The 14,890-nt window shown below is 34.0% G+C and overlaps 2 long non-coding RNA genes across 5 annotated transcripts in view; both read right to left on the minus strand.

The window, feature by feature from the left end:
* Positions 1-1,847, minus strand: part of LOC107874758 — a 7,413-nt gene extending 5,566 nt beyond the window's left edge. Inside the window, exons 1-2 of the long non-coding RNA XR_007056749.1 lie at positions 1,370-1,847; positions 1,072-1,230 (exon numbers count right to left, since the gene is read on the minus strand). This is a non-coding gene — a long non-coding RNA (uncharacterized LOC107874758). The remainder of the gene's footprint in view (positions 1-1,071; positions 1,231-1,369) is intronic.
* A 6,622-nt stretch (positions 1,848-8,469) lies between these two features.
* LOC107876008 lies at positions 8,470-14,331 on the minus strand. 4 transcript variants are annotated; one of them, XR_001675928.2, is made up of 6 exons: positions 14,131-14,331; positions 13,629-13,777; positions 11,195-11,416; positions 10,934-11,107; positions 10,722-10,828; positions 8,470-8,853 (listed from the first exon to the last, which is right to left on the minus strand). It is a non-coding gene; the product is annotated as an uncharacterized LOC107876008 (long non-coding RNA). The 4 variants fall into 4 exon arrangements; XR_001675927.2 differs by having other exon boundaries at positions 11,195-11,419; positions 14,131-14,307; XR_007056750.1 differs by having other exon boundaries at positions 11,195-11,419; positions 13,243-13,777; positions 14,131-14,284.
* Between the last annotated feature and the right edge of the window lie 559 nt (positions 14,332-14,890).

Raw genomic sequence — 14,890 nt, forward strand, 5'->3', positions numbered from 1 at the left:
TTTTTTTAGACTTAGTTAAAATCCCTACTAAGTTGCCTAAATTTATTTTACACAAATCTTTTTTTTTTGAAAAAATCAAATCACTATTTCAACAAATTAATCTTTTCGAAGTTAATCAAAAGACGATTTTCAAATAGTCCGGATAACCGCAAGTTAGCGGACGTTTTAGGTGCCTAACATCTTCCTAAAACGTTAATAGGAACCGCTTATCTAGAATCTCTAACTTAAAACGATTTTCCTGTTTTGAATCATTTGAAGTAACTCTCTAAAGGTTTCTTAATTCTTTTTCAAAATTAAGTGGTGACTCTCTTCAAAAGTCAAAATTTTCGCAAAACACCTTCGCTGAGCATTAAGAGAGGTAATAACAGTGTTGTATTCAGCCTTATTATTGGCATAGTTTCTCTTGGCATACTATTCCGGTGTGGCCGCCAAGTATCAACGCCCTATAGTTTGAACCAGTACATCTTTGGCTCCTGTTTTCAAAAAAGAGAACAACAAAATGGGTAATTGAAGCAGGAGTACCAGTGAGGGTTCTGAGAAGCTTCATAGTTACAGCACCAACCAATTGAGCAAGATGCCTACGTGGAAGATGTGAGGTATGAAGGGTAATTTTGGGTCATAATAGAATTTCATATAAACATTATCCCCAATTTTCAAATCTTTTTTAAAAAAAATTTCCTGGTGTCCACGGTGCACGACCCTGAAATAATTAGTTTTTTTTGGTAGAGAATAATTATTGTCATTGTTGGGATATCATCATGTGAATAACAGATAAAATAATGCCAAGGTGCATATAAAGATCATGCATGTCCCAAGCCAAAGGAGAAACTCACCTCCCCAGTCGGTGGATCACCAGCGTGCTTGACTCTTAAATCAAAAAATCCATAAAAGATTTTAAAAAACACAAGAATTTCTTCATATGAATAAATAATATCAGAGAAATACTCATGGTATCAACTAGAAAACTGGATTGGTCTTCTCATTTGGATTTTCTAAGTTTCTCACTTGATTAACTTGATCAGCAATGCCAATACATCAAAGTATCTCTATTTAGGCAGTATAGTCACTTACATAAAATTTGTGCTACTGAATTGATGTTGAAGTCCCTTAAATCTCTTGCGCTCCTGACTGCTCTAGCTAATCAAGTACCGTCATCTTTAACTGCTCTAGCTTCCATAAACAGTCCATGTAACACAATTCGAACTCAAGATAGAGTTTTACCAAATACTGCTGCTCCAAGACAACCACAAAATCAATCAGAACACAGGATAGAGTTTTACCAAATATTGCGACTCCAATACAGCCACAAATTCAAGAATTGCACTTATACGACAGGACAAAGGCTAGGGTTCAATATAAAGCAGAATACCTGTTTCAATAGACGGCTAGGGTTCAATATGAAGCAGTCGGAGCACTCATAGTCAAAGCAGTAGTCGATCAGAACACTGTAGTCGGAGCGATAGTAGGAGTAGTCGATCGGAGAAGTTGATCGGAGCACCGATTTGAGATGCAGTCGGCACTGGTGCAAAGTTTTTGTTAATTTTGAGATGCAGCACTTCGGAGCACTGATTTGAAAATTTGGTGCATTGATTTGAAGATTGAAGACCCAAAGTGTCCGATTTGGAGCAGTCTTTTGAAACGCAGTGGATTGAAACTTTTCTTTGTTAACCCCAGTATTATTTGTTTTTTTTTTTTAATAATATTTTATTAAATTTTGGCGCACTTTCTGAAAAATTAGGGAGGAAATTTTTTTTAAAGTGTTGCAATAGCTTTTTTATCCCAATTAAGTGTTGTCATAGGTGGCTTTATGGCAATGCTTCATGTAAGCGTTGCTATAGGACACTCTATTGCAACGGTTATATATCAATAGCAACGATTATAGTATCTACTAAAATAATTTTTATTGCAACGGTTGAAACCGTTGCAATAGACCTTCTATAGCAACGCTTCTGGAACCGTTGCCAAAAAGTTCATTGCAATAGGGGTAATTTCTGGTAGTGGAGTTTTGATGTCGATTTCTTGCTTCATCACAGGTTCTATTTGATCATGTATCATTTATCCCGTAAACTTTATTATGAACTAGTATGAATGAAAATGTTCAAGTGATCTTATGCATTATTCGGTATGTGTATTTGATTGATTATATAAATTTTCTATTATTATATATTATGGTATCAAATCATTGAATATTTGTATATTTATACTGTATTAGATATAAAAATACTGATACTATCTAGTTTAAGAAAAGAGGTATTGTTACAGTTACATGAACACTGTTATAATTTCACTCACAGATAACAATACACAAAATATCACTAGCCACTCCGTCGACATCACTAACAAGGGTATATTGAACATATTGATCGGAATAATTTACACAACAGCACAATACACGAATTCACACAAAGACAAGGAGAAATCAGTAAGAAACCAAAAAAAAAGTGAGAAAATTGAAGGAAGAAGATGGAAAAATAATAGATTCTTATATTAATTTTCCTGCGAAATTTTGCCGGAAAGAAGTTTATCCATCGCTAGAAAATAGTCAACATTGGTCCTATCTAGCCAAATTTCTTTCCGGAAACGATCCCCACACTACTGGAACAGTATCAAGCCGCCAGCGACACCAATCAACGGCGCACCAGATCTGACCGGAACTTCCACCACACGGCGAGACAGCCATTGCCGCCGCCTTTCCCCTCCCCCTTTTTCGGCGATACCAGCCAGCCCAGCGCCGACGCCGCCTCCACATTCCTTCCCAGATCTGCTGCCGGCGCTAACCCCCCTCCCCTTACCTACGCCATCGACCCCGTTTTCTCCCTCCGTCGCCGAAATCTAGCGCAACAGTGTCTTCCCTTACCCGCTAGCGCTCCTTCCTCTCCCTTTGGCGAACTGCAGCCAACCATACCGTCAAAGTAGCCATGCCGTCATCTTCAATCGGAGAGGTGAGCATAGATGCCGTTGACAACTCCGACCAGTGACTATCTCCGTTTGTTTTAAAAATACGCTATCTTTTTCTTTTTTTTTTTTATGCAGACTATTTAAAAATGTTAATGCTAAATATCTTTGAAATTTCTTTTTGTTATTTTTTTTATTATTACTTTATGAGAAATTATATTAATCTCCTTATTTAGCAATATTTCATCACTTATCAACTTATAATTAAAATATGATATTAGTTTAATCTCCAATATTTTAAAAATAATTATATCTCGTTTAGATTTTATATATCTTTATTTTTGGGTTGCTCAATTTTTCTTTCATAAATTTATGTTTAAATTAGATTATTGGGATTTTTTTTGTGTGTGTTAATTTATCTTATAAAATATGATTTGATTTTGTATGAATTTTGAATAAATTAAATTTTGGGGATAATATTAAATTTAACTCAATACAGTAGATTTATATTTTTATTTAGTTTATTATTTTTATTAATAGAACTTTATAATTATTTATTGATTTAATTAATTACATTAAATGAATTTTGCTTTAGTTTGTTATTAGGAATTTAGGTAAATTTTGAATGCGTTTAAAATATTCGTCTCAATTAAAAATGAGGCGTACGCATCTTTCCGAGATATTTTAAAATTTAAGGGTGCAATAATGCACCTTGATAAATATTTTTCAAAAAAATTAACTTTCACCGATTTAATTAGATATAAAATATAGACTATTTAGGTATAACAAAAATGAGCGATTTTAGGCCTTAACATAATTTATTAAATTGTTTAAGTTAAGATAAGTCAATAAAAGCGACCGTGCTAGAACAATGGGACTCAAGGGGTGCCTCACACCTTCCCCTCGATCAACAGAATTCCTTACCCGGTCTTATGTTTTCGTAGACCAAAATAAAGAGTCATTTCTTTTGATTAAGAATTCAATAAGGTGACTGAGAACACCATAACTCAATTTCAAGTGGCGACTCTGTTAATAAACTAATCCCTATTCAAAACTGTCACTTTAATTGGAAAAAACCTTTGACCCGAACCCTCGAGCATAAAAAGGGGTGTGACAATGTTATTTTTCCTTGATTTATTTATGTCATGCACAACGACTATTATTCGCAAATTCAAAACTACAACTCCTGCAGTTTGGTATAATTAAAACACTACGTATATACATATAGTTTGTCTGTGTATAAGCTTCTCAAATATTGAGTGTTAAAATAAAATATTAAGGATTATTCTCACTTGAGTTAGTTTGGGATCATTGAGTTGTAGTTACTGCTGTGGACTAATGGTACAGGCCTACATGGTTCTGCGGTAGGTCCGTGACCTCTGAATGCCGAAGGCATCCTTAGATGATGAGATTGGTCCATTATTTTTTTTTTATTTTTTTTATTGCCTTTCGCTTAAAGGATTGAAGAGATAGTTGTTTGCGAGGGCCGATTTTCTATACATATAATATTATTATTTTGGGAGTTTAGAACTCTATTTGATGAATTGAATTTGAACTTTTAAGGTATCTTATTTTAAGTCGAAAGAGCGTAGTCGAATTAAAGAAAAAAGGGTATATTTTTTTGCAAGTTGAAATCCTACTTGGCATCTTCCCTGCAACATTAGGGCCCTCATGGTCAAGTTTTTCTAAATAAAAAAAAATAGTGAGGGGAAAAACGTTGTTGTTGCATAATTTCAGGTACTTCAAAATTATGATGATAATTATTACTATTATTATAATAGTAAATTAATTTTTTAATCTCATTTCTCAGCGTGTTTATTCGTCTCAGTAAATTTTTGTTATTTCACCTACTTCAAATAACAATAACTGAACCACCATGCAATGCATGTCATGAAAAGGGAAAAAACGGGTTAATTGCTCGTTGCATTTCATAGAAGAATCTTTTTGTTTTTGCACGATAGAGATTTAAAAAATAACCTATAAATAATTAGTGCACGATCATTTTCGTTGATTCAAATTGTAAAGGATCCAATTAACCCATTTTTATGAAGAAAAAAGAATCGCACTCACATTCACTATTTAAACAAATTTAGTGAATACGTATTACAATTGATGTTATACGCATTTCACATTGAACTTTTATTTTACCGTAAGAAACCAATAGAATTTAGTGCAAATATCAAGTGTGATAAGTTACTTTCTCCTGATGTGCTGGTGCATTTGACTGTAATTCCACTTTTTTTTTTTTTTTCTTTTTTTGGGACAACAACGAGCATTTATTTATTTATAGAAAACTGGAAAGTACATCAGCATTAACAACACACTGGTTGCCCAACATAGCTAGATTACTACACACACTACTAGATAACAATTACGAAAATAGAACCCCAAGAAATTAAAGTATAAAACTTACGGAAAGACGAAATTATTCTTTCCTGATTCTTCTTCGTCGTCGGAATACACGTACTTAACTGGATCAAATATTCCACGATCTTGCCTATGCTTGTTCGTCGTCGCCTGCTTCCTCTTTGTACTCTTTTTCTCGACACTCCACTTATTGCCGTGTTCCTTTACATCGTCGTGATTTTTCAGGCCGACACCACAGTAGTGACAAACGCACTCAAACTCCTCCACATGTTTTTCCGAAACATGCTTCTTCAACGCTTTAGGATCGGGAAAACTAAGAGTGCACTGCCTTGCGTTGCAAGTGTGGTCAGATTTCCTCAGAACCCTCTCGCCTAACTCGACCAAGTTATTCTGTGACTTGGTTTTGTTCTTTTAAGAGAAGCAAAAACGACTCATCTCAAGGGGAGCTTAGAAAGAAAGAGAAGAAAAGCTTAGAAAGAAAGAAGAAGAAGCAAATAGTCTCTGGGATGGAAAATGAACACCAGAGGTAGTGGTTATATAGTGGAGTGATGGTTTGCTTCTTGGCTCTTTTGTGGATTACGTATTATGCTCCTCTGGTCTTAAAACAGTTTCTGTTTTTGTGCCGTGAAATATTTTGCTCTTAATGAGGGTCAAGGTCATCTAAAAAAAGAATCACACATGAAAGCATCCTTGCTAATATATGATGGAAGAACCTCCTAAATGACATCATAGACGACTGCAAAGTAATAATTACGAAGAACTTAAGTGAGTTTCATTGACTAACGTTATCAATACAATTTAAAATATACATTTTGAAATATTGCAAAATATACGTAATTTGAATTTCCAAAAGTAAAAAGTGATGCATAAATTGATCGGCAATAAAAATAATTCCGTGATTAAATTTTCTTGCAGTCGAATAAATAAATTCCTCTCATCTTTATTGTAATTTCATCAATTGCTCTCATCTTTATAAATATTTTAAAAAGAGATTAAGTTAAGTGCTAAATTATTAAAACGGATTTTTTAATAGTTTATATATGTAGTAATCATGTAAAAAGTACGAGTTTCTAAATTGCAAATCTATACGTAGATTACTTCATAACCTATACATGTATTAATTATATGAGTTTCTAAATTGCAAATCAAACACCATATTAATTTTATAGATGAATAATTTATCTCCTAATTTAGCTGCCAAACAAAATACATCACTTACGCAAAATTTAATACGTACATAACTTAACTCCGATCCAAAACAGCTACCAAACCACCCATATATGCAATTTTTAATCGGAGGAAATCAAAGAATTCATACTGCGAGCAGTGTCTAAATTGGTTTTGTCAATTTTAAAGAGCATTCGAATATTAAATGAAACTTTATGACTAATTATATGTAAAACAAATACCGAGAGGTAAAAAAATGTAAGTATATATAATAACTCTTAAGGAATTAACGGTTTACCAAATAAGAAAATACTAGACAATTTATTACTTATCAGTAACAAAAGAATTTTTACTACATGCATAAGCTTAGTTAAATATACAATTACTTCTTTCAGTGTACAAAATAAAAGAAAGTAGGGGGGGGGGGGGGGGGGGGAATGTTACAAATAATTTTGGAAAATAATTATGTCATGTGTGCTATTTTCAATACACTAAATCAAGTAAGAAAATATTAACATAACTACTTTTAAGTATTACTATTAATATTCTTTATTCAAACTATCTTACGAAATGAAAATGATATTCAACCTCCAAGAATCGACTGCCAATTTACGTTACTTTATTAGTTTACTTGTTTCAGTCCTCCTGCCTGATTTGGCATATTCAGGATATTTTGATTAAATTAAAATAAAGTCATTGTATTAATAGATAAATTTTGTTAAAATAGCTGTTTTGCCATATTTTGACTAGGACTTTTGTGCCATTATGCCTGTCTTTTCTGTAAGTCTCGATCTCACTCTTAAAAAGTTGTTTTCCTTTTGCAAGTTTTTTGTCTTTAATATATAGTTTGCCTGCCATTTTTCCACCCACACAAACACAATAGCATACATATTCGTCTCTTCCCTTTATAGTTTTCAAACAATAACTTGTAACTTTTATTATCCATTATTTGGTTATCCAATTATTACTACTATTAGTTGTATTACTATCAACAACTTAACTTGTGACAGAAATTGAATTTATTGGTCAGCTTATAAATTTATTAGCAAAGTTAATATATTTTTTCTAAAACTAATTCCTAATATTGTATTAACTTTTTATGTATTTATATTTAGCTTAGAAGAATAAAATAAAGGCTGATAAATATAAAGCTTTTTAAAATTTTCAATAAATTTCGTTGAGATAATTGCACAACTGTTAATTTAATCGGGCACATGAATACATGATAAACTGTGTTCAGCAGACACTATGGAGGGAAAATGTGCGCATATTCTAAGCTTTTGTGAGGTAGTTAAAATTAATGACAATAAACTTATCATCTTCTTTAATTATATACATCAGTCTTAATTAGGATGCCACTAGAATTTATTTATACTGTTATTGGTCTTAAGCCGGGGGTTTATCGAAAACAGCCTCTCTACTTCACCTGAGTTATTGGTATGGTCTGCACTCTACCCTCCCCAGACCCCACTACGTAGGAATACACGGGATATGTTGTTATTGTTGTTGTTTTGCACTAGAAAACACACGCATAATGAATTCAAAATTTTAGTATAAAAATGTCTAATAAAGATATTTTATCGCACATTTGAGTAATTAAGTAGAACAAATTATAATTTGAGTGTCTAAATCACATGTACCGACAAATTTAAGGATTACCTATACGTTAGGCTTAAAGGAAATAAAAAGAATAAGATTTTATCATAAATATTTTTATGGACTTTGAATTACTAAGTTAAAAGTTGAGTATTTAAGTAGGCCATGGCCATGGCCATGAAATTAATGAAATTTGAAATTTTCAAAGTTGGAGATGAGTTGGAATTATATTTGATCATAGTCAATAAAAGTTTAAATATTTACTTTGCCTTTTTATCAAATTAAATTTAATATTTTAAATATTAAAATTTAGATATTTAAAAAATTATATGAAAAATACTATAAATTTCTCGTCATGGCAATGCAATTTTAAATATATATTTCGAAATATTATAAAATATACATAATTTGAAATTTCAAAAGTAAAAAAGTAAAAATAATTTCGTGATTAAATTTTTTTGCAGTCGAATAAATAAATTCCTCACTTTTCTTGGTGAAAACATTCCACAGCTCTATGAATAGGATCTTCCTCAGTTTTGGAGGAAGAACACTGAGCTCGTGAAGGTGAAGAGCCACTTTGCAAGTCGATAAAACTGGGACTCCCTTCATTATTCAGATCAAATTCATGGTCCCTTACATGTGTGTCTTCGAACCAGATTTATCCCGGATTCTAGTTTTACATGTGTGTCTTCGAACCCGATTTATCCTGGATTCTAGTTTTATCTCTGCTTGTTGACTCAGGAAGTTGAGACGAGGATCGCATTGCACAAGCTTTTCAAAATGCTTTCCCAACAATCCCTGCTGCTGACACTCTTTAAGTAATGTCGCCTGCAACCAAAGAAAATTTGGAGTGTTTTAACATCAAAACTGAACCACATTAAGACAAGCGACAATCTAAAATAGCTTATACCCAGCAGAACATGTAATTATAATATACTTGCAATCACTATGACACAATATAAAAGCTACTACAGGTGCATCCTTCATTAATAGTAATTGCTGGCTTTGGTGTCAACTTTTTACTACAGATTCAACTGAAATTGGAAAATTTAATTGCACTCTTGAGATTCGAAGCTGCATCTACTGGGACATTCCATTCGGTTGGTATACCGAAACGCTCTTTCAGTTAAGTCAGTTAGGCCACATGGAGAACCCTCAAGTATAGTGGGGCTAGCTTTGAAACAAGGTAACAAGAGAAACTAAATAATCATCGAGCGAAGATTTTTTGTTCTTCCTTAGTAAAATTGAGATATATTTAATTGTACAATTGATGCGGAACGAAGGTGCTTTCAGGGGAGGTGGTCGGGCTAAATGAGTTCCGCAGGTAAGCAATTAGGTGGAAGCTCCAGTTGATGCCATTGATGTAAAGAAGACATCTAGAATATATCGAGCGAATCATAAGTAGGCGGGATAGCGCTTCCTTTTCAGGTTCAGCCTTCACCTGGAAGACTTCAACCCATGCCGCGCCGCAAACTTTCTACCTCGAACCTGTCCTCCACACAAACCTCCCCTATCACGCAGCCACTTAATTCTACCCTTGGAATAGTTCAAAATATTTGGTACTTGCTACTCTTTTTACTCAATAACGTTAATCAATGAAATATTATTACGTCTTAAAAGATTGATTTGGAACTAGGATAATAAACCTGAATATAAACGCAAAAATTCAAAAGAAATGTCAAGCTCTTCCATCCAACACAAAAATAAATAAATTCGATGAAGACTAATGCATCCATTTCAATTATATTTTCCCCCACCTCCCTGATCGAGCACTGCCTCAGTGCCTCCTAATACTCGTTTCCTTCTTCATGTTTTCAATTAACATGGTTAAATGAATCAATCTGTTCCTTGGCGCGTCATAAAAAGTGAAAATCATCATTTTTCTGGCAAAGATTTCGTAAATACAGAAATTTGCAGTAAATTATTGACTTTAGTTGCAGAAATTTATCTAATTTGTCAAAAGTGCTAACCCGCAACCGGCTTTTTGAAGTTCTAAAAATATATTTGAACCCACCCCATTCCCCATAACTTTAAACCACACAGCCCATATTAACCCGCCTCATTATCATCCCTACATGGATTAACCATTATGCACTACATTGAGTGCACAAGTAACCCTCTAGTATTAACTCTCCTCTACAAAAACAACTAAGCCTCGATCACAAGTTTCTGTCTCACCACTCCTAGCATAAAATAAATTCGCCAAATAAACTAAATCGTCTTCACATCCTTCCCAAACCCCCATATAACAAGCCATTTTAAAAAGTTCAAATATAGAAAATGGTGTTTCCTTGCCTTCTCTATATCAACAATTGCTACTTGCTAGATGAATCTCAATCTAATAAGACCACTGCTTAGTATTATATGGATAAATAAATAAAATCCCTGCGATAGCCACGAAGCATCTAAAGCACTTTACTCCATCACTAGTGTTGATTCATGTCAGGTGAACCTCTTTCTGGATTTAGCTTTCTCTCATTATCTTCATTGCATCAACTATGCAGGTCAAACGAGTGATTGAAATACTTTTCAAAGTGGGGAAAAAAAGGAAGGGGGAAGTCACGCTGAAAAGAAAAGACGTGTCTAGACAATAAATGTCCACAGATGTCAAGAAAACAAGATAAAATTAGCTAATGACTAACAATAATGTAATAGTTAGTTGAGGGAAAAAGGAACTACTGGGATAACAGTAAGACCTGTGTGTGCTAGTCTGTCCGTCGGTAAAATCTGAAGTTGCTTGCCAAAGAGTGTGCTTTCTGGGTTGTGGATTTGTCTCCCTAAAGAAAAGAGGTTGCCTTGAGAGCTGCAATACAAGGACCATAGCATCCTCATCAACTAAGGTTAATAAGGAGAACAACACTGTAGCCTATTCTGCTAGTGCAGTTGGGGAAATTGCTTTACGCCTTACCACTACATCCAAGGTTCCTGGTGTTTCATCTGGGCAATTCGCCTTCAACCCCACAATATCGGACCATTGGATCTCTATCTTATTCTTGAGAACACCATCAAGGACTTCCCAAACAAGTTTATGCTTGGCAAAGTAACATTGTGCAACCAAATCTCCTTCATATCTCGACCTCTACTGCAGAGGCAAAAAGATTCCATTTCATTTTTAGAACATTCAGAATGAACATTATTTACAAATCATTTAAGATAGAACTGTGTATACCTCCCAGCTTCCAATTCTCAGAACTAAACCAGGAAAATTTGAGGCCTTGAGCTTTTCCATCATTCCGGTGCTTCCTTTCTGCTCCTTCTTCCCAAGACTTCTCCTTAGAAAGCCTCATTTGAATCAAATCTAACAGTGAAGGGCTCTTTTTTAGCAAGGCGCATCTGTCTGGCAAAATAGCGACGGTGAAACAGGAAAATCACAAGCTCCTACACCCAGTTGCTGCTGCAAAATATCCTTGATTCAAACCTCAGAAAAGATAACACAACAACATTCTCAGTATAGTCCCACAAGTGAATCTAGAGAGGGTGGGGTGTGGGCAGACCTTACCCCTACCTTCGTGAGGTAGAGAGGTTCTTTCGATAGACCCTCGGCTCAAGAAAATTGTTTTCTCAGAATAGTTTGAAAGAAATGGCTCAGAGAAGATAACAATAGACGTAAATTCACTGGCATCTCTTTAAGCAGTATCATTACTGATAAACCAAATTCTTACTCCCAATTGGTCATTTATACTGCTTTATTACTTCATTTGATACCATGAACTTTCCAGTTTGTTAAGTCCCAAAATGTTTGATGCAATGCAATTAATAGTATTATTCTATCCAGTTTTCAAGAATTCAAACACATTTAACTACTCAAACTTCACATTTCCTTGAAAGGTTTTCACCAGAAACAGGGGCATATCTACTAAGGTCCAAGGGGGCCACGCTATCCACAAGCTTCAGTCAAAACTCTATGTATATGTGTATATAGATATAAGAAATAATATAAATAATTCCAATGGCACTCGGGGTAACAAGGTTGACAAGTTGCCAGTGGGAAAGGCTGAAAGCAACCTTGTTGATGGCGAGGGATCGAATCCTGTTGAAAACAATAGTTTGTAAAATTTTGCCTTACTTGCATCAAATAGAAAGCACAGCCACAACGGTTGAAATCTTTTATTTTAGAGAAGATTGTCTCACAATTTTGTAATATGTAATTTTGTGCTACATAAAAATGGTCATCTAATTTGTTAAGTGAAGACTAACTTTGTCACAGATTGACCGCTAGGCCCTCGCATAACCCACTCTGTCTACCTCACAAGATTTGCACTTATTTATATATTGAGTAGTCATTTGCTTCTTGGGATAGTAAGGAATCCAATTATATTCCTTCGCTAATTTTGAAAGGACAGAATAGTGACTTCAACGAAGTGTTATCTAAATGAATTTGATGAATTACATATTCGAAAATCTTGGTTACCAACTCAATACTTTCATAATTATATCCAAGATTACAACGTGGTAATCTCAAGTTCTCCAACTTGCAAGGAATTAATGAGTTTCCAAAAATATCTATGTTATGTCATCTGCTTCTGTGCTGTACTATGTGTTTGTGTGATATCTCGTGACTTGAGCCGGGGGTCTTTCGGAAACAGCCTCTACTTCATCAGAGGTAGAGGTATGGACTGCGTACATCTTACCCCCCCCAGACCCCACTAAGTGGGAATACACTGGGTTTGTTGTTGTTGTGTTGTTCTTAACTTGGTAACTTTAGTTTCCAAAAATATTGATTGAGGCAAATCTAGTGGAAACTTAATTACTTTCTTTTTTTAACTGTTGTATTTGGGTCAGCTTTCGCGCACCTCGACTAATTCCACAAGAATTGCCTAGTGTTTTCGTCGAACCTGAGACCTCATGTTCTCAACATACTATAATACAACAACAACAAAAAAATAAAATCCAATGTAGTTCCATAGGCGAGGTCTGGGAGGGACTCGAGATCTAATACAATCTTTACACAATTAACATCATAAAACTCAAAACTAAAATCATAAACCTCTGTATGTAGTCAAATTCAACGCATGTATTAGTATATAACAAGATGCACGGTGAAAAAAATAACACAAGTGTTGTTTGAGTATTGAAACAGTAAAAACGCACGAAAGTTCTGCAGATCAGAAAAACACCAAAAATCAATGAATTTATATCGTTTATAACTTCTTATAAAGGGCATCCCGGTGCACTAAAGCTTCCTCTATGCACGGGCCTCGGGATATGTAACCTTACCTCACATTTCTGCAAGAGGCTATTTCCACGGCTTGAGCCCATGACCTTTAGATTGTTTATAACTCCGTATAAAGGGCAGCCTTGTGCGCTAAAGCTCCTGCTATGCGCAATCCGGGATTGACTAAACCGATCAATCCACAAAGATATATTGTACTCAGACTTTCTGCAAGAAGCTATTTGTACGGCTTAGTTATTTATAACTTCTTATAAAAGGCAGCCTGGTGCACTAAACTCCCGCTATATGTGGTGTCCAACGAAGGATCGAACATACGCAGCTTTACCTTACATTCTGCAAGAAACTTTTCCACGGCTTGAACTCATAATCTCCAGGTTGTTCATAAAACAAATAAATCAAACTAAAAACATAGAAAGAGAGAAAACCCAACTTGTCTAGAAGGAGAAAGCTTAGATCGCTAGTTGAGTTGTTGGCAGCGTTGTTCTTCACCGGAAGAGTTTTCAACCACCATATCCCTCTTCACTGTCAATAGTTTTGCCATCTGCCACCGCAACTCCGGTGTTGATGACGACAGAAAACCTTTTTAAACATTAAATAAAGTTGTGGATAGTCTTCAGTCTTCACTAAATAACAATGAGGTTTAATTGGAAATTTCTCATCAAGGATCTCAATGATAGGATTACATGACTTGAAGCTAGTAATGAGAATATTATAACAGTTATTTTATGTTTACAACCAAAATAACATAAAATAACAACTAAAATAACACAAAAAATTCAATCTTTACAACTAAAATAACAGTTCAAGAACCAGAAATCAGACAACTCATCAAAGGTGATGCTATAAAACTCTACAGTTTCACCATGTAAAACAAGAACCCAACACAACAAAATTCAATCTTCATAACTTTACAGAGAGATGAGAAATCATACCGATAATGGAAGCGGCGATTGAAAATCAGAGAGATTTAGCCGATGATTTGAGCGTTCAATGAAAAATTTTGATCATAATTTGGAGCAACAATTAGCTTGGGCGTGATATTTTTTTTTATTTTTTTTAAGAATACGGAGAGTTTTTTTTCCTTTCGGAGCGTTAAGTTTAATTAACATTATTTTTATTAAATTTTTTATTATATTAATTTAGCGGTACTTCTCTCTAAATTATTATTAGAGACCGATTAATAATTTTTTTAGGATCAAATTTTATATTTTTTTCATAAAAAATATATAATTAGAGATTGGAATTTAGTCTCATCCTAATAAATATACTTTTAGAGATCAAATTATTAACTCATCCCTGAATATTAATCTTAAATAAAAAATTTTCTTGTAGTGTAATGCATTGTTATAAATCAAGCAAAAAGTGCACAAGTTCGACTTATATAATTATTTGAGCAACATTAATGATATCAGAATATTGAAAGACGTAGTTAATGATTTAGTACGCAGTTCAACATGCGATTTCAATTCATTTTTTGTAATCGTGAGATGAAATCAACGTTTGAGCATGTGATTTAACGTTGATTGAATCTCGTGATATGAATCTCAAATTCTCTCAAAAGTATGATTTAGAATTTCGTATCATGATTTGAAATTTTTTAAATACAAGAACTGATCGACAAGTTTCTATTTTGTTTAATAAAAACTCCACCATTTATATCTACCAACCATTTATTTCATATGTAAATAAAAT

This window comes from Capsicum annuum, chromosome 6 (genome assembly GCF_002878395.1).
Source record: "Capsicum annuum cultivar UCD-10X-F1 chromosome 6, UCD10Xv1.1, whole genome shotgun sequence".
Taxonomy (NCBI): domain Eukaryota; kingdom Viridiplantae; phylum Streptophyta; class Magnoliopsida; order Solanales; family Solanaceae; genus Capsicum; species Capsicum annuum.